The following is a 25,949-nucleotide window of genomic DNA, read 5'->3' as shown; positions in this document are numbered from 1 at the left end:
ACGACGTCTATGGCAACAAGGATGGGAAGGGAAACTCTGTGTCTAGGGAAGGGGGAGATGGTGACCCCTGACCAAACCTTCTACTGGCACCTAGCTTCCCCTGACCACCCTAGATAGGTTCTGCACCTATGCGCCAAGCAGGATACCTGACCTTGGCTAACCCTGAACTAGGCACTAAGTAAGGAATGGATGGGATGAGCGCTTAGTCAACCCCACTAACCTATAAAGACCTTACAGGGAGCACACACAGGGCAAAGTATACAAACAGCTTATCTCCAGGATGATTCAGGAAGAGGTACAACAACAAACAACATTTCTTCAGATGAATACAAGCTGACTGCTTGCATCCATCACTGTATAGAAATATAACTCTATTATCAGCAAACACCAAGGGGAAATGTGGGTATTTAACCACACAAAAGGAAGTGCTGATGATTAACAGCTAAAAGGTGAAGATGTCCTCAGGGTGCTAAAGGGAAAGGAATTCACCTGAAGCAGAGAAGAGGAGAATGTCAGGGAGCAGTTGTTGTAGCCAAACGCTGTGACCTTCTACAGTTGAACACTAGACAACACTAGAAAACAGTCTGTCAAGATTGACACACCAGAGTAACACCAGCACAGAGCCACCAAGCTCAGTTATTGGTTGCATAGCTGTCAATGTGACATCAGCACTGCAGATAATAAAAGACACATGAGTGTGAACAATGGTGGAGACCTGGGAAGGGTGAGGAAGACACAATTATTTGTTTTTTTAATTTGTAAACAAACTAGCAGGAGGGGTCCAAAGTTGGAAAAAAAAAAACCTTTAAAGCTCCTCCTCCATGGACCATGTGCAGCGGTTTCCCCTTTTTCTCACTGGTGATTTACTAGTGGGTGTGAGGCAAATCCCGGGATATGAAGATGAATTATGACTCCAGTCATAATCCCTCATCACTCCCTGGCAGTGCCCCCTCCCTTCTTGTTCTCAGTGTTCCACTTACACCTCCATGGCCATGTCCTGTGATATGGAAATTAGGTGGCTTGGGGACAATGGACACAGGATGACTCCCTGCCGTGACCCTGTAGTGGGGGCTGCTAGCTAGTTAGCAAGGCTATGGAAATAGCCAGACAGAACGACTCCAGTAAAAAATGGTTCATATCTCGCAAGCCATATTTCCGATAAATATGGCAACCATAAAAATGGTGTCTCCGCATGCGGACGATGCCGGCACACCCTTTTTATGGGAGCAGGACATTGGGAAATGCCCCAGGCGTGATATCAGCCAATGGGGAACTGGCAGACAGGTCATGAGTCCTCTCGTTCTGTAGCTAAATTCATAACTATCACAATGAGAGCATTGGCGTCCGCCTACGACGCTCCCAGGCAAAGTTATGGCCATATTCCATGTTGTGGATTTTGTCCATAACTCCAGCCAGGGGTGGAGCAGTGCTCCCTCTGAGGTCACGAAGGTAGGAGGGGACCTGGATTTGCCCAGGTTGATAACCCTACTTCGGCCATTTTCCAGGGTTCTTTCGCTGGGGGTCACGTGCAGGAAACATCTGTGGGAGTTCCTAGAAACCTGGTCTACAGCGCCCCCCTGTGGCCAGACGCACAAGGTAACTGATTGAATTGCATACCTGTTTGTAAAACATGCTTTATCTGTAACTGTACTCTGACATATGTATATTCTGTAGATTCCCTATTGTATATATTGTAGTTTCTAGTGTGCTTTAGGCTGATTAAATTATATAATTAATCTTGGGCTGTTCTGTTATCTCGATCTTGAATCCCACGTCTGTGTGTTCGGCTAATAGTTACCGTGAAGCGGTTGGTGGCAGCGAGTTGTGCCAAGGATTATTGTGGGGAGGCCAGTGAGATTCGGGAAGATATTATATATTCCGCCCGCGGAGGTCGGGGGAATATATACCCTACTCTCACCGGGGACCCTTCAATAATCGGCATAAGTAGTATAGCGGCCTCCTTGCTTATTGTCGGGCAATTCCATAATTGGCCTGACTATAAGAGGGGCGCTAGAGAGCGCGTCACGTGCTCTGTCTGTCGGTCGGGAGGTATAAAGGAGGGGTGACCCCCACTTGTTACCCCCCGATTGTGACGTACTGGTAGCCAGCGCGGGGGATTTCTGAGTGACCCCCCCGGTGGTTTGTGACATATTGGTGGCATAGCGGTGGGATCGAGATAATAGTGTGTGTGAGTGTGAGACCCATACTCCCAGACACTAAAGACTGCCTGCAGCAGCTGTGGCTGCTGGGGTCTTCAGACTAGCTCAACACTAGAGTGTCAGAGTGCAGATACTGTAAGGTGTGTGGAGGCATCAGGTGTCAGTTCTGTGTCAGTGACCAAAAGTCTGCAAGAATGGCTGATGGCACCAGGAGCAGAGCTAGGCAACTGGCCAATGCTAAGGCAGGAGCCGAAGAGAGGGAGGACGGTGCTGTGGACAGCAATGAGGAGGTTGCCCACGAGTCCTCCAGGAGCTCGACGCCAGAAAACCGTTCTGCCGAGGACATTGCGCAACCTGGCACTGCTGGACAAGATGAGGAGGAGCTCACCCAAGGTTCCTCAACGAGCCAGATGCCAGCCCTCCGCTCTGAAAGGGACAGTGAATCGCCTAGCTCTGCAGCGTGCCGCAGATCACCACGTGCCATTCCACCGAGCCTGGGAGGGTCGGATAGCCTTCTTCAAATGGCTATGGCCCTTCTCCAGGCTGGAGACCAGAAGGGCTACAAGGAACTCCTGGCAGAGCGCAGGGCAGAGCGGCAGGCAGCGCGTGACGCTGAGGCTGCGGAGCGGCACGCAGAGCGTGAGGCTGCGGAGCGAGAGCGGCAGGCAGCGCGTGAAGAGCGAGAGCGACAGGCAGACCGTGACTACCAGCTGCAGCTAGCTCAGCTCCGGCCCTCATCAGCCACATGTGACCTTCGAGACACCAAACTTCCAAAGGTCCGTGTTGAGGACTTCCCAGTGCTGGAGAAGGATGGAGACTTGGACTCTTTCTTGACTGCTTTTGAACGGACTTGCTTGCAGCACCATCTGGACAAGGACCAGTGGGCCAAATACCTGACCCCCCGTTTAAGGGGTAAGGCCCTGGATATCCTTGGGGACTTGCCTGCTGAGGCAGATCAGGGCTACGACACCATCAAGCGGGCCCTGATCCAACAGTACAACCTCACTCCAGAGTCCTACCGCAAGAAGTTCCGGAGCCTACAGAAGGGACCAAAGGACTCCTGGGCTGACCACCGGCGGGCACTTGCCCGAGCTGCCGACCACTGGACCCAAGGCCTGCAGCTTTCCACCGGACCGGAGATCCTGGACTTGTTCATCACGGAGCAACTCTTGTGGAACTGCCCTGAGGATCTCCGCCAGTTCATCCGAGACCAGAAGCCAAAGGGGTCCACGGCTACAGCTGCCCTTGCCGATGACTACACCAACAACCGGGCCCCTGAGGCCAGGAGAGCGGCCACCAGCAGCACCTGGAGAGGGGGTAAGATGAATTCTGCGACTGCCCCACCTGCCCCTAGACTGCAGGGGGTGTCCCCCTCAACTCCCCTCTCCAGGCCCGTGGCGGAACCAAGACGGTGCCACCAGTGCAACCTACCTGGACACTTCAAGGCCATGTGCCCTCAGCGTCCCAAGGCCCCGGCTCCGTCCCCGTCCCAAGGGCCGCCCAAGGTGTATTGTGTGGGTGGGGGTGGTGGTAGGTCCCTGGACAGCTTCCAACCTGTCACCGTCGGCCGGTCTGTGACCATAGGACTGCGAGACAGCGCCTCGGAGGTGACTCTGGTGCGGCCTGAGATGGTGTCCCCCCAAGACTTGATCCCTGGAAAAACCCTCGCTGTCTCCGGGATTGGAGGCACTGACCCGGCGCTGCCTGTTGCTGACATTTATGTGGACTGGGGCGCAGGGCGGGGGGTGAGGGAGGTGGGGGTAACTGATCGGATCCCTGCAAACGTGCTACTTGGGACAGATTTGGGGCAGATAACCTCCCAGTTTGGGCCCCCCCCAAGGGCTGAACCTTCAGCCAGTACTGACATGACTCCTGACAATGTTAATGTGTTATCTATGAATGATGTAAGGGAGGAGGGAGTGAACTCTGATATTTCTGCTTGCACAGACACCATAGACACACACGCAGCTGCAGCTGTGACAGGAGGGGAGGGGGTCAGAGAAAGGTGTGACAATGCCTCTACAAGTAACCAGCCTGTGAGCTGGGATCTGTTGCCCTCTGCAGGGATAAGCAGAGAGCAGGGTGCTGCAGGGGGAGGACCAGTGTGTGGGGTGGGGGCTACCACAGCAAATGTGGGGTCCCCAGAGATTTCACAGCGGGGTTCTGTTGCTGCAGGAGGGGAACAGGCAGGTGAGATTGGGGCCGGTCCAGGAGCGGAAGTGCTCCCAGGTAAGATCTCGGTGCATGGTTCCCCCACAACCGGGGTGTCAGGAAGCCAGGTAGGTCTGCCTGAACCGGCGACTTGGTCAGGAACGGAGGAGGAGCAGGCACGACCCACGGTCGCAGCGGCTGTGGCCGCTGTCACCCGCAGTGGGAGTGCTGGAAGCCAAGGGGCCTCCCGGAGGTCCGATAGCTCTTCCCCTTCCGACCAAGTGGCAGCCGAGTCAGGTGGAGGCCAGGACACAGGTCCCGGGGTACTGACTGAAGATGTGACAGTCTCGTCGATTCTGGCCACATCTAGTCAGGGGTTTCAGGCAGCGTTAGAAGCTGACGACAGCCTGAAAGCTCTTAAGGAGCAGGCGGCACAGCCTCCCTCGGACTCGGACCCGGAGCGAGTGGTCTGGGACCAAGGACGGCTGTACCGGGCCACGGTCCAGCAGGGTTCACCGGAGGCGTGGCCCAGGGACCGACAGTTGGTGGTACCCTATCCGTTCCGGACGGAGTTGTTGCGGATCGCACATGAGATTCCGATGGCCGGACACCTAGGGATCGCTAAGACCAAGGCCAGGTTAAACCAGCATTTCTACTGGCCAAAAATGGGGGCCGATGTGGCTGCCTACTGCCGTTCGTGTGAAACCTGTCAGAGAGTGGGGAAGGCGGGGCCACGCCCCAAAGCCCCACTAGTATCTCTGCCAATCATCGATGAGCCTTTCAGGAGGGTGGCTGTGGATCTGGTCGGCCCGCTGGCCATCCCCAGCAGCTCCGGGAAACGCTTCATACTGACGGTAGTGGACTATGCCACCCGGTACCCAGAAGCAGTGGCCTTGTCGTCCATTCGGGCTGACAAGGTGGCCACCGCATTGCTGGAGATTTTCTCCCGAGTGGGTTTTCCCCAGGAAATGCTCACTGACCGGGGGACCCAATTCATGTCCCAGCTGATGGAGGCCCTCTGTAAGCAAGTCCAGGTGCGACATCTGGTGGCCAGCCCGTACCATCCACAGACTAATGGCCTGTGCGAGCGGTTCAATGGCACCTTAAAGCAGATGCTTTAGATGTTGGTCGACTCCCATGGGCGTGACTGGGAGCGGTATCTCCCACACCTGTTATTTGCTTACCGGGAGGTTCCACAGGCCTCAACAGGATTCTCACCGTTTGAGCTCCTGTACGGGCGACGTGTGCGGGGCCCCCTGGCTCTGGTGAAAGAGGCTTGGGAAGGGGATTTGGCCACCCCTGGAGTGTCGGTTATCGAGTATGTCATGCGCTTCCGGGACAAAATGCAGGCCTTGACGCAACTGGTACACGACAATATGGCTCAAGCCCAGGCCGATCAGAAGCGTTGGTACGACCAGAACGCTTGTGAGAGGACCTACCAAGTGGGTCAAAAGGTGTGGGTACTGGTCCCCGTACCACAGGACAAGCTTCAGGCAGCCTGGGAAGGCCCATACCTCGTGTACCAGCAGCTCAACCCTGTAACGTACCTGGTCACCCTGGACCCTGCCCGTGGAAGGCGGAAGCCCTTCCATGTGAACATGATGAAGGCACATCATGAGCGGGAGGCATGTGCGCTCCCCGTGTGCAACCTGCCCGAGGAGGGAGAAGCGGAAACCCTCTTGGATATGCTAGCCCAGGTTAGGGCAGGCGGATCCATTGAGGATGTGGAGGTTGGCCACCAGCTCTTGGAAGACCAACGGTCCCAGCTGTGGGCCACCCTCCTCCCCTTCCGGGGGTTGTTTACCAACCAGCCCGGAAGGACTGACTTGGCTGTCCATCACGTGGACACTGGGGATCATCCCCCGATCCGGCGTTCAGCATATCGGGTCTCCCTGGAGGTGCAGCAACACATGCGCCAGGAGATTGACGAGATGCTGAAGCTGGGGGTGATCCAGGCATCCAACAGCGCTTGGGCCTCGCCTGTAGTCCTCGTCCCTAAGAAGGACCGAACCACTCGGTTCTGCGTGGACTACAGGGGGCTCAATGCGGTCACGGTCGCCGATGCGTACCCAATGCCACGCATCGATGACCTGCTCGATCAGTTGGCCGGGGCTCAGTACCTGACCATCATGGATCTGAGCCGGGGATATTGGCAGATCCCCCTGACTCGCAAGGCCAGGGAACGCTCTGCCTTTATTACCCCATTTGGACTGTACGAGTCCACGGTGATGCCATTCGGGATGAGGAATGCCCCTGCCACTTTCCAGCGGATGGTCAACACCCTGCTCAAGGGACTTGAAGGGTACGCGGCCGCGTACCTAGATGACATTGCCGTCTTCAGTCCCACCTGGGAGGACCACCTAGAGCATCTAGCACAGGTGCTCAGGCGGATCCACCGGGCAGGTTTGACCATCAAGCCGGGAAAGTGTCAGCTGGCCATGAGCGAGGTCCAGTACCTCGGTCACCGGGTAGGTGGGAGAACACTGAAGCCCGAGCCTGAGAAAGTGGAAGCCATCGCATCCTGGCCCACCCCCAGGACCAAGAAGCAGGTGATGTCCTTCTTGGGGACCGCTGGGTACTATAGGAGGTTTGTTCCATGCTATAGTAGCCTGGCAAAGCCCTTGACGGACCTCACCAAGAAGAAGCTGCCCTCTGCAGTCGATTGGACAATGGACTGCGAGACAGCCTTCCGGGCCCTAAAGGACGCCCTGTCCAGCCCGCCCGTGCTACAGGCAGCCGACTTCACGCGGCCGTTTGTAGTACAGACCGACGCCAGTGACTTCGGCCTCGGTGCGGTGCTCAGCCAGGTGGACTCTGCGAGCCAAGAGCACCCAGTCTTGTACCTGAGCAGGAAGCTGTTACCAAGGGAAGTTGCCTATTCCACGATGGAGAAGGAGTGCCTGGCCATAGTGTGGGCCCTGCAGCGTCTGCAACCCTATCTATACGGGCGCCACTTCATCGTGGAGACGGACCACAATCCCCTCAGCTGGTTGCACACCGTCTCTGGGACGAATGGGCGATTGTTGCGATGGAGCCTTGCGCTCCAGCAATACAACTTCACCATTCGCCACAAAAGGGGCTGTGACCACGGTAACGCAGACGGGCTGTCCCGACAAGGAGAGGTCGCGGACGGGCGCACGGGGGAACACCGGAGTGTGCTGCCCCCTAGCGCCCTCAAAAGGGGGGAGGTGTGAGGCAAATCCCGGGATATGAAGATGAATTATGACTCCAGTCATAATCCCTCATCACTCCCTGGCAGTGCCCCCTCCCTTCTTGTTCTCAGTGTTCCACTTACACCTCCATGGCCATGTCCTGTGATATGGAAATTAGGTGGCTTGGGGACAATGGACACAGGATGACTCCCTGCCGTGACCCTGTAGTGGGGGCTGCTAGCTAGTTAGCAAGGCTATGGAAATAGCCAGACAGAACGACTCCAGTAAAAAATGGTTCATATCTCGCAAGCCATATTTCCGATAAATATGGCAACCATAAAAATGGTGTCTCCGCATGCGGACGATGCCGGCACACCCTTTTTATGGGAGCAGGACATTGGGAAATGCCCCAGGCGTGATATCAGCCAATGGGGAACTGGCAGACAGGTCATGAGTCCTCTCGTTCTGTAGCTAAATTCATAACTATCACAATGAGAGCATTGGCGTCCGCCTACGACGCTCCCAGGCAAAGTTATGGCCATATTCCATGTTGTGGATTTTGTCCATAACTCCAGCCAGGGGTGGAGCAGTGCTCCCTCTGAGGTCACGAAGGTAGGAGGGGACCTGGATTTGCCCAGGTTGATAACCCTACTTCGGCCATTTTCCAGGGTTCTTTCGCTGGGGGTCACGTGCAGGAAACATCTGTGGGAGTTCCTAGAAACCTGGTCTACAGCGCCCCCCTGTGGCCAGACGCACAAGGTAACTGATTGAATTGCATACCTGTTTGTAAAACATGCTTTATCTGTAACTGTACTCTGACATATGTATATTCTGTAGATTCCCTATTGTATATATTGTAGTTTCTAGTGTGCTTTAGGCTGATTAAATTATATAATTAATCTTGGGCTGTTCTGTTATCTCGATCTTGAATCCCACGTCTGTGTGTTCGGCTAATAGTTACCGTGAAGCGGTTGGTGGCAGCGAGTTGTGCCAAGGATTATTGTGGGGAGGCCAGTGAGATTCGGGAAGATATTATATATTCCGCCCGCGGAGGTCGGGGGAATATATACCCTACTCTCACCGGGGACCCTTCAATAATCGGCATAAGTAGTATAGCGGCCTCCTTGCTTATTGTCGGGCAATTCCATAATTGGCCTGACTATAAGAGGGGCGCTAGAGAGCGCGTCACGTGCTCTGTCTGTCGGTCGGGAGGTATAAAGGAGGGGTGACCCCCACTTGTTACCCCCCGATTGTGACGTACTGGTAGCCAGCGCGGGGGATTTCTGAGTGACCCCCCCGGTGGTTTGTGACAGTGGGGTTACACAAATACCCAGGAGCCAGTCTGAACAAGCGGAGCTGCAGTAAAGAGCAGGATGGAGTCTACCAACATAAATCTAATAGGATTGATGTTGCTAGTACCCTGCTGGGACCTTCTTTCTGAGAGTGATCATCAATGAACTACACGTTTCAGTCCTTCTTGGTGCAGAGACTTGGTAATTACTGTGGGGATGTCTTCCTGAATCTAAGGGTCATGGCAAAAGTGGGGACTTGGGGACCCTGAGCCCAGGGAACAGGCTTGTAAGCTGGGGAGGAGACCAGATTATGACGCCAACAGACGAGGGCAATGTGTAGCCATTTTTTTTTTTGTGCATAAAGCAATAGTCTTACTTCAAAATCTACAGGGGTCCTGTGACCCTGCACCACATCTATACTCTGCCACCATTTACTGCTCCCACGATGTGGCAGAAGGGGGCGTGGGGTGAGACACGGGGCACTTTACTGTTACGATAAGTGACTTGATCTTTAAGGGTTATTTTCTCTGGATCTGATTGTACCTTTATTTTATTTGATAGATGCGTCTTCATTCGAGAGGACGGAAGTGAGAGGTGGACACAAGCGCAGAACATGACGGGCACGGCCGCCCGGGAAATCAGTCCAATTTGGATGGCAATTTTCAAGGTGTCTCTTGTGCGTCTGCGTCTCGGCGGGTTACAGTCTGTGCTGTGCGATATGACGGAGGCACAGATGGAGGGGGCGACGCTGCAGAGGAAGATCCCTGATGTACGGACCTTACAATCGCATCATACACATTCAGCACCCCTCAACTGAAAATCGGGGCGCTGTATGTGGCTGCGGACGTCAGGGCCGTGCAACGTAGGGACAGCAAAGCTCCTAGATGGCAAGATATCCATATCAATCTATACATTTTATATTTATATATATTTATATATATATAAATAATATATATATAATATATGTGTGTATAATATATATATATATATATATATATATATATATATGTGTGTGTGTGATATATATATATATATATATATATATATATATATATACACACATATATATATATATATATATATATATACACACACATACACACATACGTATATATATATATATACACACACACACACATACATATATGTGTGTGTGTATATATATATATATATATATATATATATATATATATATATTTATATAGTACACACACATATATATATATATATATATATATATATATATGTGTGTGTACTATATAAATATATATATATATATATATATATATATATATATATATACACACACACATATATATATATATACACACACACAAACACATATATATATATATTTTTATATTAATATATTATATATATATAAATATATATATATATATATATATATATATATATATATATATATATATATATATATATATATATATAAAAGGAAGAGTGATCCAGCAGATATCAATATCAAGAGGTCCGCTTGGCATAAAGCAATGGATTTATTGATAGAAAAATTAAAAAATATATATAGCGGAGCTGTAAATAATAAGTTGCAGGAAATAGTGCGTTACGGACAACGCGTTTCGGCAGTATAAACCGCCTTCTTCACGGTCCACTCTCTCTCTCTCTATATATACAGACTGACACATTGAGATATATATATTTGAGATATATATATATATATATATATATATATATATATATATATATATATATCTCAAATATATATATCTCAATGTGTCAGTCTGCTATTTTTCATTTAAGCAGAGCGAATGTGGCGCCAATATTCAAAAAAGGAGGACAAAATCTGAGCCTGGAAATTATAGGCCAGTGAGTGTAACCTCTACTGTGGGTAAAATCCTTGAGGGTTTCCTAAGATATGCAGAAGAATAACCTCATGACCCAGTATAATCCTGGGTTTATGAGGGATCGGTCCTGTCAGCCTCATCTGATCAACTTCTATGAGGAGGGAAGTTCCAGCCTGGACCATGGAAATGCAGTAGATGTCGTCTATATGGACTTTTCAAAGGCGTTTGATACATAAAATGAGATTAATGGGAATAGGGGAAAATATAAGTAACTGAGTTAAGAACTGGCTCAGTAATAGGAAACACAAGGTGGTTATAATGGAACACACTCAGACAGGGGTCACCGTTATCATTACTACAAGGGTCAGTATTGGGCCTTCTTTATAACATATTTATTAATGACTTTGAAGGGGGCATACAGAGTAAGAATTTCAGTATTTGCAGAGGATACTAAACTCTGCAGGCTAATCAATACAGAGGAGGATAATTTAATACTACAGAAGGATTTATCAAAGCTGTAGGCTTGGACTGAGAAATGACAATTGACATTTAATGTAGATAAATGTAAAGTGTAAAGTAGTGCACTTGTGCAGAGGAAATAAAATGTATAATTACCATATGTATTCATAGTAAACCAGTGGTTAAAAGTCACAGAATAGACATGGTTGTATGGGTGGACGGCAAACTAAACACTACTGCCCAGTGCCAGGCAGCTGCTGCCAAGTCTAATAAAATAATGGGATGCATTAAACAAAGGATAGGTGAAGGAGACCATAGTTTTGCCTCTATTCAAGTCAATGAAAATCAACAACCAAGCCCATCACATAATTATAAATAATTATACATATAGGCATATATACTGTGAAGGTGACATGCAGGCAGTGTGGCTCAGTGATAGAAAAGAAAGGGTGGTTATAATGAAACACATTCGGTCTGGGTAACCATTTTCAGCGGTAGTACTTGGGTCAGTATTGGGCCCTCTTCTTTATAACAGATTTCATATAATAACATATAATCACAGACAGATTCTTTACTGTAACAGCAGTGAGGTCATGGAACATTTTTCCAGAAGATGTTGTAATGGTTGATTCGCTACTAAAAGGATTGGACGCCTTTGTAGAAAAATATAATATTCTAGGTTATTGATAGTAGATTTTGTGATTGGACGTTGACCTAAAGAACTCGTCCGATTGCCACATGTGGAGTCGGGAAGGAATCGTCCCCATTAATATGGAGCCTATTGTCTGCCCCGTGAGGTTTTTCCCTGGATCAACATGTCAGATTATAGGTTGAAGTTGATCACCTACATTCAACCTTAAAAACAATCAAACTAATTGGCCGGACACCAGGATTGGTACAACAGCCTCAGATCATCAACCCTTCACAAGTATCATCTTGATGTCTGTTTTTAAAGGGAAAGTCACTGTAATCCTGCCTGCGATGATAATGAGTCTGCTGTAAACTCTTCCTGAAAGGAGAGGGAGTACAAGTTTTAAAAAGACCCAGTAAGAAAAAAAAATTCAAGTAACACAAATAGCAGATTTTAACAATGAGTCTCTTGCTGATGATCGCTTCCGGTGCAGGTAATAATATTCGGCGCCCTACTTTGCTCCAGAGCCGATAAATAAGAGCAGATCTGATGAAATCCGCAATCACATCAGTTTAGTGTCATTTACATAAACAGCTTGAAGTGAAATGTTCATCTCCATAATTCCCATCATTCAGCCGCGGGAGGAGAACACAATCGTTAGGAAGACGTATAATTGAGGATGAAGGGCGCGATGCAGCTCTCATTATTGCTTACAGCGACGTGCTGGATCCAGACTTGTGATTATGTCTCCACAAGCTCCATTTACACAACCCCAGTACAATCCCCCGTACAATCCGCAATTTACTGGTGTGCCGCCAAACAATGCAACCATACAAACCAGTGTGCACCATTATCACAGAAAAAAGATGGCCAGGTGGATGAAAAAGTATAAAATGTACATCTCTAGAAAGGGTTCTTTACAGTAAGAGCATTGAACTATCCACCTAAAGTTTGTGTTAGCCAATCAATCCCTCCAATGAACATGTGGAGGCTTTATAAAATAATGTTTAGACCATTTAGTTAATGCAGTGGGATCGTGGGATCACCACTGGGGCTCGAAGGAGGATTTTCTTCCCAAAAAAGCAGAAATAACTAAGATTTCCCACTTTCTCCCCCAACCAACCAGCTGGATGGATATATTTTTGTTTGACCTCACAATAATGAAGCCCCAGATCAATGAAAAGGAAAATGAGCAGTGAGACTACAAATTCTTTACTGTACGTGCAGTGAGACTATGGCTTTTTTACTGGATGAGCGGTAGGAGTATGGATTCTTTACCGTTCAAGCAATGAGACTATGGATTATTTACTGTACAAGCAGTGAGACTATGGATTGTTTACTGTACAAGCAGTGAGATTATGGATTATTTACTGTACGAGCAGTGAGACTATGGATTCTTAACTGTACAAGCAGTGAGACTGGATTCTTTACCATTCAAGCCGTGAGACTATGGATTATTTACTGTACAAGCAGTGAGACTATGGATTGTTTACTGTACAAGCAGTGAGATTATGGATTATTTACTGTACGAGCAGTGAGACTATGGATTCTTAACTGTACGAGCAGTGAGACTATGGATTCTTTACCATTCAAGCCGTGAGACTATGGATTTTTAACTGTACGAGCAGTGAGACTATGGATTCTTAACTGTACAAGCAGTGAGACTATGGATTCTTAACTGTACAAGCCGTGAGACTATGGATTCTTTACCATTCAAGCCGTGAGACTATGGATTTTTAACTGTACGAGCAGTGAGACTATGGATTCTTAACTTTACGAGCAGTGAGACTATGGATTTTTTTCCTTAAATACAGTGAGCATGCATGTATAATATGAGCATTGAGATTATGGATACTTAGCCATACAAGCAGTAAAGTATGATTTCTTATCTGTATGAGCAGGGAGCACAATATGGCTTCTTAAAGGGGTTGTCCACTACTAAGACAACCCATTATGATACTTGTTTCCATCAGTAAAAATAAAAGACCCTGTATGTGTCTCCCGTTCTGGCGCTGTTCCAGCACGGTCGGTAATTGCGGTTCGGGGTTCACGTAACATCACGAAAGCCCCACATCCAATCACCACCAGCTTCTGTCTCCCCCACCTTCGGACCAAATGAGCAATCAACAGGAAGTGAGTGCAGCCGCAGCGCCACTTCCTGTTGATTAACTCTGGACAGGCGGGCGGGGGCAGGGTGGACGGGCGGGGGCAGGACAGGCTAGCGGAGAACGGGTGGGCAGGACGGACGGGCGCAGGCAGGACGGACAGACAGACAAGGCCATATCACATACAGAACACCGGATCACACATTAGATACACAGCTCAGCAGACAGTATCACACATGACAGGCTTAGATATAGCATCTCTGCAGACAGTATCCCACATGAGAGGCTTAGATATAGCAGCTCAGCAGACAGTATCACACATGAGAGGCTTAGATACAGCAGCTCAGCAGACAGTATCACACATGAAAGGCTTGGATACAACGCGCAGCAGACAGCATCACATACGACAAGCTTAGCTAAACCGCTCAGCAGACAGTATCACATATGACAGGCTTAGATACAGCAGCTAAGCAGACAGTATCACATATGACAGGCTTAGATACATCACTTAGACAGTATTACACATGACAGGCTTGGATACAGCAGCTCTGCAGACAGTATCACATACGACAAGCTTAGATAAACCGCTCCGCAGACAGTATCACACAGGCTTAGATACAGCAGCTCCGCAGACAGTATCACACAGGCTTAGATACAGCAGCTCCGCCGACAGTATGACACATGACAGGCTTAGATACACCACTCAGCAGACAGTATCACATACGACAAGCTTAGATAAACCGCTCCGCAGACAGTATCACACAGGCTTAGATACAGCAGCTCCGCAGACAGTATCACACAGGCTTAGATACAGCAGCTCCGCAGACAGTATCACACAGGCTTAGATACACCACTCAGCAGACAATATCACATACGACAAGCTTAGATAAACCGCTCCGCAGACAGTATCACACAGGCTTAGATACAGCAGCTCCGCAGACAGTATCACACAGGCTTAGATACAGCAGCTCCGCAGACAGTATCACACATGACAGGCTTAGATACAGCAGCTCCGCAGACAGTATCACAAAGGTTTAGATGCAGTGGTGCTTTATTTCTCTGTGCAGACGATAGACCTGAGCCGCTGCGGTGCGCCCTTACAGCAAAACATAATGGCGGTGCGTCCCCATAGTCCGCTCCTGCCGCCGTCGCTCCGCTTTCCCGGCTATTTATAGCACACGCGCCCGCCGCACTCGCCACTTATACATTCCATTTACTTCAATGGTCGACCAATTTAACAAAAAAGCCAAAATTTTCTCCGCTGAGCTGCAGCTTTGAAGACTCGCCTGCAATTTTCTATAACGTATCGAGGCCAAGAGGTCTCAGAAGCGGCGGCGAATACTCAGCGCTTCTCTCATAAAATTCCATTATATGCTCCCCTCCCCCATTATACGCTCCCCTCCCCCGGTCGCTGCGGGAGTACGAGACCCTCCGCTTGTCTCTGACATATCACCCAGACACTGGATGACTGACGTCAGCTCGGAGATGAACACCTTGATTAATGGCCGCCTCGTGGCAGCGCGGGGATCAGGCCGGTGTTATTCTGCGATGTGCTGAGCCGGCAGATCGGCTCCGGCGTTCAATATGAAACACGTAAAACCTTCAGAAAAAAGTGTCGATCTGCAGCTTCATCAGCCCCACACCAGCTCAGCCGACTCCTGAACATGGACAAAATAAGAGAAATCTCAGCCAAGGGGGTGTGCATGCGTTATCACTGCGTTTGAGGACACCAATGAATGTTGTAGGGCTAAATAATAGATAGAGACACATAATAGATATAGACAGACATATAATGGCAGAACCGCCCCAAAATATAATAAAATTGCCCCCTGTGAAACTTTTCATGCTTAAATAAATAAATGAAAAAAAAAAAAAGACATGGGGTCCCCCCCATATTTATTAACCAGCAAAGGTAAAGCAGACAGCTGTGGGCTGGTATTATCAGGCTGGGGAGGCCCATGGTTATTTGGACCCTCCCAGCCTAAAAAAAAGCAGCCCACAGCCACCACAAAAGTGGTCTATCACATTAGATGATCCAATTCTGGCTCTTCCTGAATGCCCTGGTGCAGTGGTAATCGGTGTAAGGCTATGTGCGCACGCTGCGTTTTTTTGACGCTGCATTTTTGTGTGTTTTTGGCCGATAAAAACGCACAAAAACGCACCCGCGTCGAAAAAACGCATGTGTTTTTTACCGCGATTTGGTGCGTTTTTGGCTGCGTTTTGGATCTCTGCGTTTTGCTGCGTTTTTCCAATGCATTGCATGGGCGGAAAACGCAGAAAAACGCAGGAAAGAATTGCGGACAGCAAAAATGAAAACTCAGACTTTACTGGGGAAGCAAAGTCATGCAGTTTTGAGGCCAAAAACGCACTCGAAAAACATGCAAAATCGCCGCGAAAAACGCACTGTTCGCACATAGCCTAATACTTTTGGGGCGGATGTCGGCTTGTGTAATCTCACGGACATCAAGCCCAGGGGTTAGTAATGCAGAGGTGTCTATCAGGCACCCCCATTCCTGATCCAGTAAGTTAAAAGAAAACAAAAAACAACATACAAAACTGTTTTATTTAAATAAACACTTGCCCCTCACTTTCCTTGGTTCATCATTTTATAAAAAAAACAAAACAAAACAAAAACAAAAAAAAAACAAAACAGAAAAACAAAAAGCAAAAAAATCCATGCAGGTCTGCCGTAGTCCACAAATGGAAACCTGAAAGGCATAAAAAGTGAAACAAAACAAGACTCTGTCCCTCGTTCACAAGTTTATTAGAAAGCAAAGGTCCCAGACGTAGTGCAGCGCGTCCCACGACGTTCCTCGATTGAATGGATCAAAGAACGAGGCTCCATAGACTTTGAGCAGCAGCCAGTCCCGGCGACTAATCAGCTGTGATGTCAGGAACATCACTGCTCATCACAGTCGCCGGGTCTCGTGAAGCGGAGCGTAAAGCGGAACCGGCTGCTGCTCAAAGTCTATGGAGCCTCGTTCTAACTGAGGAACGTCGTGGGACGCGCTGGACTACGCCTGGAACCTTTGCTTTCTAATAAACTGATGAATGAGGGACAGTGTCTTGTTTTGTTTATCTCTTTTTATGTGTTTCAAATTTCTATTTGTGGACTAAATTGGAATCCCTGGACTACGGCGGACCTGCATGGGCTTTTTTTAAAAAAAAAAAAATGGTGACTCAGGGAAAGTGTGGGGGAGCGTTTATTTAAATAATGGATTTGTGTGTGTACTTTCCTCTTTTAACTTACTGGGTTAGTAATGGGAGTTTCTGATAGGCGCCTCTCCATTACTAACCCTTCGGTTTGATGCCAGCTGATAATTCACAGCTGACATCAAGCCTAAAAACCATTACACTGAATGCCACATAGCCAGGGAAATCGGGAAGAATCAGGCAAAGCACCAGAATCAAAATATCTAATGAATGCACCACTTCTGGGGCGGCTGAGGTCTGTTATTTTTAGGCTGGGAAGGGTCAAATAATCATGGTCTTTTCCATCCTGATAATATCAGCCCTCAGCTGTCTGCTTTACCTTGCCTGGTTATCAAAAAATGGTGGGGGACTCTATACCCTTTTTTTCTTATTTATTTATTCATTCATTCATATAAAGCTGTCCAATAAGCTCCACAGGGACAATTTTATTATGTTTGTCGCTTTCTTTGTCTATTACTTATCTCTATAGATCTGATAGAAAAAAAAAAAAAAGACTTCTCCAATGATTAATGTAAAAATCCTTCATTGGTACACCAATTCAAAAGGGACATAGAGCAATGTGTAGGATGCACAACACAGACCCAGATCACAAAAAAAAAACATTGTTGTCCCAATCAAACTAAATATAAGACGGAAAGGTATAGACACATAAAAATAATGGATGGTAATGTGATTATAGGGTAAATAGAAAAAAAGATTATTATATATACACAGTATATATATTATATATATATTTTTTCTCTCTCTCTCTCTCATTTTATATATATTTATATAATATATTTATTTTATAATTTATAGAATATATTTTTTTTATAATTTATATAATATAATTTATATTTATATAATATATTTTCTATATTTTTTTATAATTATATATATATATATTAATATTTATATATATATATATATATATATACATATATATATATATATATATATATATATATACACATATATATATAAATATATATATATATATATACATATACATATATATATATATATATATTTATATATATATTTATATATATATATAAAATAAAATATATATTTATAAAAAAAATATATAAAATATATTATATAAATTAGAAAATATATTATATAAATATAAATTATAAAATTATTATTAAAATATATATATATAATAAATATTTGTTATGTATATTATATACACACACACACTTATTTTTTTAACTCCAGTAAGAGTCAATCAGAGACTCTGATGCAGTGAAGTGAGCTTTGTGGTTGTTGTTTCACGGATTACACATCTGACCACACGTGACTCTCAACAGAGTACCCAAGCTCGATCGAATAATAAACAGTGGCGGGCAAGCTTGCTAATCTCTAGAAGGACAAAAGACTGTAAATCAGGTGTGTGTGAATAATGGCTCCAAGGAGTGAAAGTATGGGAGTCTCACAAAGGGAGAACTAAGCCAGTACAAACAAATGAGCAGACAGGTGCAAAGTCAAAAAACAACCCTAACCTGTAGCCAATGCTGGAGAATAGTTAGCACATAATTGTGCCCCTTGGATTCCCAGGGGGGGTTTGACACTCATATGGACACTGAATAAAGCCAAAAAGCTATCTCTAAAGCATTCACTGTTGTCTAAAAATGCAAGAAAAAAAGCAAACAAAAACGCTACCAAAACGCAGCAATTATTACACCTGCGTTTTTATGACTTATTTGACTGAATTCATTGCAGTTACTGGGTGAAAAAACGCTGCAAACCTTCTGAAGAATTCCCACGCCGCAGATTATTTTCTGCACCAAATCTACATCTCACAAATAAGCAATAAGGTATCTCGAGGCCATTGCTGGCATCAGGATTCCCTTTGCGGTTTTTTGACAAATCTGCACTAAAAATAGCATCAAAAGACGTGATAAAAACACAACACGTGCAATTCTTACAACAAAAAAAAGAGAGACCGTTGATTTGATGATGGATGGCGGCGTCAGAAATGTGCGCGAGTCCTGTGTCAGCAGATCGGAGGAAGTGTCAGAGATGGAGGGTGCTCGGGCGGGAAGAGACATAAAAGATGTATAAAAGGCCGGAGAACACAAGAGAGGGGTCACACGATGCAGAGTAAATGTATAAGCGAGATGTGAGATGACTAGAAGACATAAGGTGTATAAAACATAGAAGGTTCCGCAACTGTTTGCCAAAAATTGGTCTAGCAGTAAATAAGCATGCAGTTACTGAATACTGTGTAGTGTAACGCTCTGAGGGCTCCTAGGGCCGAATCCAACTGCTTTCGATACCAAGAAAATGTAAGAATGGAGGCGAGATTTCCTTTTCTAGCAGAAAGAACATTACTAATATTTCCCAGCCCCTCGTATGATCTGTATGATTCTTCCTCCAAATCCAGCTTCTCCACCATGACAGAAAACAATCTTTCCACTCTACTCTCAAGATCACACCTCACCACCTGTGCACTGGACCCGCTCCCATCGCACCTCATCCCCAACATCACCGCAGTCCTCATCCCAGCCCTAACCCATCTCTTCAACCTATCACTAACAACTGGTGTATTCCCTTCATGCTTCAAACATGCCTCCATCACACCCATCCTCAAAAAGCCCTCCCTTGACCCTTCCTCTGTGTCAAACTATCGCCCCCTATCCCTTCTCCCCTATGCCTCAAAACTACTGGAACAGCATGTCCATCCTGAACTGTCCTCACAGCTCTCCTCCTGCTCCCTCTTTGACCAGCTACAATCTGGCTTCCGACCGCATCACTCTACTGAAACTGCCCTAACCAAAGTCACCAACTACCTACTAACCGCCAAAGCCAAGCGACACTACTGTCCTCCTCCTCCTGGACCTGTCCTGTGCCCTCTACACTACTCTGTCCTCCTCCTCCTCGACCTGTCCTCTGCCCTCTACACTACTCTGTCCTCCTCCTCCTGGACCTGTCCTGTGCCCTCTACACTACTCTGTCCTCCTCCTCCTCGACCTGTTCTCTGCCCTATACACTACTCTGTCCTCCTCCTCCTGGACCTGTCCTCTGCCTTCTACACTACTCTATCCTCCTCCTCCTGGACGTGTCCTCTGCCCTCTACACTACTCTATCCTCCTCCTCCTGTCCTCTGCCTTCTACACTACTCTGTCCTCCTCCTCCTGGACCTGTCCTCTGCCCTCTACACTACTTTGTCCTCCTCCTCCTGGACCTGTCCTCTGCCCTCTACACTACTCTGTCCTCCTCCTCCTGGACCTGTCCTCTGCCCTCTACACTACTCTGTCCTCCTCCTCCTGGATCTGTCCTCTGCCTTCTACACTACTCTGTCGTCCTCCTCCTGGACCTGTCCTCTGCCCTCTACACTACTCTGTCCTCCTCCTCCTGGACCTGTCCTCTGCCCTCTACACTACTCTGTCCTCCTCCTCCTGGACCTGTCCTCTGCCCTCTACACTACTCTGTCCTCCTCCTCCTGGATCTGTCCTCTGCCTTCTACACTACTCTGTCGTCCTCCTCCTGGACCTGTCCTCTGCCCTCTACACTACTCTGTCCTCCTCCTCCTGGACCTGTCCTCTGCCCTCTACACTACTCTGTCCTCCTCCTCCTGGACCTGTCCTCTGCCCTCTACACTACTCTGTCCTCCTCCTCCTGGACCTGTCCTCTGCCCTCTACACTACTCTGTCCTCCTCCTCCTGGACCTGTCCTCTGCCTTCGACACAGTGGACCATTCCCTCCTACTACAGATTCTCTCATCTCTGGGCATCACAGACTTGGCCCTATCTTGGATCTCCTCATACCTAACCGACCGACCTTTCAGCGTCTCCCATTCTCACACCACTTCCTCATCTCGCCCCCTTCTGTCGGTGTCCCCCAAGGCTCAGTTCTTGGACCCCTGCTGTTCTCCATCTACACCTTCGGCCTGGGACAGCTCATAGAGTCCCACGGCTTCCAGTACCATCTCTATGCCGATGACACACAGATCTACCTCTCTGGACCTGACATTACCTCTCTACTAACCAGAATCCCACAATGTCTGTCTGCTATTTCATCCTTCTTTTCTGCGCGATTCCTAAAACTGAACATGGACAAAACAGAATTCATTGTCTTTCCCCCCCATCACTCAACCCCCCCACCTGACCTATCCATCAATGTCAATGGCTGCTCACTTTCCCCAGTGCCACGTGCTCGCTGCCTGGGAGTAATCCTAGACTCTGATCTCTCTTTCAAGCCACACATCCGAGCCCTCGTCACCTCCTGCCGCCTCCAACTCAAAAATATCTCCAGGATCCGTACATTCCTTTCCCAAGAAGCTGCAAAAACCCTAATACATGCCCTTATTATCTCCCGCCTGGATTATTGCAACCTCCTGCTCTGTGGCCTCCCTTCTAACAGTCTCGCACCCCTACAATCTATTCTAAACTATGCTGCCCGGCTAATCCACCTGTCCCCCCGCTACTCCCCAGCCTCTTCTCTCTGCCAATCCCTTCACTGGCTTCCCATCGCCCAACGACTCCAGTTCAAAACCCTAACCATGACCTACAAAGCCATCCACAACCTGTCTCCTCCTTACATCTCTGACCTAGTCTCCCGGTACCTACCTGCACGTAACCTCAGATCCTCACAAGATCTCCTTCTCTACTCCTCTCTCATCTCCTCTTCCCACCATCGCATCTAAGATTTCTCCCGTGCCTCCCCCATACTCTGGAACGCTCTATCTCAACACATCAGACTCTCGCCTACCTTGCCAAGCTTCAAAAGGAACCTGAAGACCCACCTCTTCCGACAAGCCTACAACCTGCCGTAACCCTCAGTCTGATACAGCGCCGCACAATCAGCTCTACCCTAACCTACCGTATCCTCACCTATCCATTGTAGACTGTGAACCCTCACGGGCAGGGACCTCTATCCTCCTGTAGACTGTGAGCCCTCGCAGGTAGGGTCCTCTCTCCTCCTGTAGACTGTGAGCCCTCGCAGGCAGGGTCCTCTCTCCTCCTGTAGACTGTGAGCCCTCACGGGCAGGGTCCTCTCTCCTCCTGTAGACTGTGAGCCCTCGCGGGCAGGGTCCTCTCTCCTCCTGAAGACTGTGAGCCCTCGCGGGCAGGGCCCTCTCTCCTCCTGTAGACTGTGAGCCCTCGCGGGCAGGGTCCTCTCTCCTCCTGTAGACTGTGAGCCCTCGCGGGCAGGGTCCTCTCTCCTCCTGAAGACTGTGAGCCCTCACGGGCAGGGTCCTCTCTCCTCCTGTAGACTGTGAGCCCTCACGGGCAGGGCCCTCTCTCCTCCTGTAGACTGTGAGCCCTCACGGGCAGGGCCCTCTCTCCTCCTGTAGACTGTGAGCCCTCGCGGGCAGGGACCTCTCTCCTCCTGTAGACTGTGAGCCCTCGCGGGCAGGGTCCTCTCTCCTCCTGTAGACTGTGAGCCCTCGCGGGCAGGGACCTCTCTCCTCCTGTAGACTGTGAGCCCTCGTGGGCAGGGTCCTCTCTCCTCCTGTAGACTGTGAGCCCTCGCGGGCAGGGACCTCTCTCCTCCTGTAGACTATGAGCCCTCGCGGGCAGGGACCTCTCTCCTCCTGTAGACTGTGAGCCCTCGCGGGCAGGGTCCTTTCCTCCTGTAGACTGTGAGCCCTCGCGGGCAGGGACCTCTCTCCTCCTGTAGACTGTGAGCCCTCGTGGGCAGGGTCCCCTCTCCTCCTGTAGACTGTGAGCCCTCGCGGGCAGGGTCCTCTCTCCTCCTGTAGACTGTGAGCCCTCGTGGGCAGGGTCCTCTCTCCTCCTGTAGACTGTGAGCCCTCGCGGGCAGGGTCCTCTATCCTCCTGTAGACTGTGAGCCCTCGCGGGCAGGGACCTCTATCCTCCTGTACCAGTCTGTGCCTTGTACTGTTTATGATTATTGTACTTGTCCCTGTTATGTACACCCCTTTCACATGTAAAGTGCCATGGAATTGATGGCGCTATAATAATTTATAATAATAAAAAATAATAATAATAATAATAATCTGTATACAGGGCACACTCCTTGTTACAATGTGTGAAGATGGAGTCCAATCAGCAGTGAGCGCCGCACGAGACGGGAAAGCGCCAACGACGGCTTCTGCAAACAAGTTCTATTAATTCTATTGATTGACAAATAAGAGGACGATCGTCGCCGTCCGCTGTTCACGTTAAACGTTTTCTCCAAAAAGCCAATATTAACTTAGCGCCACAGTGCAAAGAAAAGCGCAACCAAACCTTAATTACTGCGCAGCGATATAAAGGTTTAACGGAAAATTAGAATTGTGTTACCAACGAAGACAAATGTAGTGAGGAAATGTGAAGAATAACCCAGAGCCGCAATTACCATCGACTCCTCACTGACATTACAAAGCGAGCGAGGAACCGCTATAAACAGACGTATACCGCTATAAACCAAGATATGCCGCTATAAACCAACGTATACCGCTATAAACCAACATATACCGCTATAAACCAACATATACCGCTATAAAGCGACATATACCGCTATAAAGCGACATATACCGCTATAAAGCGACATATACCGCTATAAACCGACATATACCGCTATAAACCGACATATACCGCTATAAACCGACATATACCGCTATAAACCGACATATACCGCTATAAACCGACATATACCGCTATAAACCGACATATACCGCTATAAACCGACATATACCGCTATAAACCGACATATACCGCTATAAACCGACATATACCGCTATAAACAGACATATACCGCTATAAACAGACATATACCGCTATAAACAGACATATACCGCTATAAACAGACATATACCGCTATAAACAGACATATACCGCTATAAACCGACATATACCGCTATAAACCGACATATACCGCTATAAACCGACATATACCGCTATAAACCGACATATACCGCTATAAACAGACATATACCGCTATAAACAGACATATACCGCTATAAACAGACATATACCGCTATAAACAGACATATACCGCTATAAACAGACATATACCGCTATAAACAGACATATACCGCTATAAACAGACATATACCGCTATAAACAGACATATACCGCTATAAACAGACATATACCGCTATAAACAGACATATACCGCTATAAACAGACATATACCGCTATAAACAGACATATACCGCTATAAACCAATATATACCGCTATAAACAGACATATACCGCTATAAACAGACATATACCGCTATAAACAGACATATACCGCTATAAACAGACATATACCGCTATAAACAGACATATACCGCTATAAACAGACATATACCGCTATAAACAGACATATACCGCTATAAACAGACATATACCGCTATAAACAGACATATACCGCTATAAACAGACATATACCGCTATAAACAGACATATACCGCTATAAACAGACATATACCGCTATAAACAGACATATACCGCTATAAACCAACGTATACCGCTATAAACCAATCTATACCGCTATAAACCTACGTATACCGCTATAAACAGACATATACCGCTATAAACAGACATATACCGCTATAAACAGACATATACCGCTATAAACAGACATATACCGCTATAAACAGACATATACCGCTATAAACCAACATATACCGCTATAAACCAACATATACCGCTATAAACAGACATATACCGCTATAAACAGACATATACCGCTATAAACAGACATATACCGCTATAAACAGACATATACCGCTATAAACAGACATATACCGCTATAAACAGACATATACCGCTATAAACCAATATATACCGCTATAAACAGACATATACCGCTATAAACAGACATATACCGCTATAAACAGACATATACCGCTATAAACAGACATATACCGCTATAAACAGACATATACCGCTATAAACAGACATATACCGCTATAAACCAATATATACCGCTATAAACAGACATATACCGCTATAAACAGACATATACCGCTATAAACAGACATATACCGCTATAAACAGACATATACCGCTATAAACAGACATATACCGCTATAAACCAACGTATACCAGTACAAACCAACATATACCGCTATAAGCAGATGTATACCGCTATAAACGTACAAATACGGCTATCAAACAGACATATACCGCTATAAACCAAAGTATACCTCTATAAACAGACATATACCGCTATAAACCAATGTATACCTCTATAAACAGACATATACCGCTATAAACCAAAGTATACCGTTATAAACCAAAGTATACCTCTATAAACAGACATATACCGCTATAAACCAAAGTATACCGTTATAAACCAAAGTATACCGCTATAAACCAACATATACCGCTATAAACCAACATACTGCTATAAAACCAACATATACCGCTATAAAACCAACATATACCGCTATAAACCAACATATACCGCTATAAACCAACATATACCGCTATAAACCAACATATACCGCTATAAACCAACATATACCGCTATAAACCAACATATACCGCTATAAACCAACATATACCGCTATAAAACCAACATATACCGCTATAAACCAACATATACCGCTATAAACCAACGTATACTGCTATAAACCAACATATACTGCTATAAACCAACATATACCGCTATAAACCAACATATACCGCTATAAACCAACATATACCGCTATAAAACCAACATATACCGCTATAAAACCAACATATACCGCTATAAACCAACATATACCGCTATAAATAGACATTTACTGCTATAAACAGACATTTACTGCTATAAACAGTCGTATAGCGCTATAAACCACCACATACCACTATAAATAGACGTATACCGCTGTAAACAGATATATACCAGTATTAATGCCGCTGTCTCAACTTGCTAAAGGGCTAAAATTACAGAACGTTTGTAAATACAAAGTTGCAATTGTATTGTCAATCCTCTCTGCGCAAGGACGGCAGCGCTTACAAGCTATTTGCTATGAAGACTACAAGCCACAGCAATGCGATGCCGGATGGACCACTACATTCAGCCAGCCTGGGTGCCCCTGCAATACCATTATGGGGGTGC

The 25,949-nt window shown here is 47.0% G+C and overlaps 1 protein-coding gene across 3 annotated transcripts in view; it reads right to left on the bottom strand.

The window, feature by feature from the left end:
* Window positions 1-25,949, bottom strand: part of LCLAT1 (lysocardiolipin acyltransferase 1) — a 130,957-nt gene that overhangs the window by 7,301 nt on the left and 97,707 nt on the right. The gene's annotated exons all lie outside the window — the stretch shown is intronic.

The sequence above is a fragment of the Anomaloglossus baeobatrachus genome, chromosome 3 (genome assembly GCF_048569485.1).
Source record: "Anomaloglossus baeobatrachus isolate aAnoBae1 chromosome 3, aAnoBae1.hap1, whole genome shotgun sequence".
NCBI classification, from domain to species: domain Eukaryota; kingdom Metazoa; phylum Chordata; class Amphibia; order Anura; family Aromobatidae; genus Anomaloglossus; species Anomaloglossus baeobatrachus.
The sequence above is the reverse complement of the archived record's forward strand: the minus strand, read 5'-3'. Positions and strand labels throughout refer to the sequence as shown.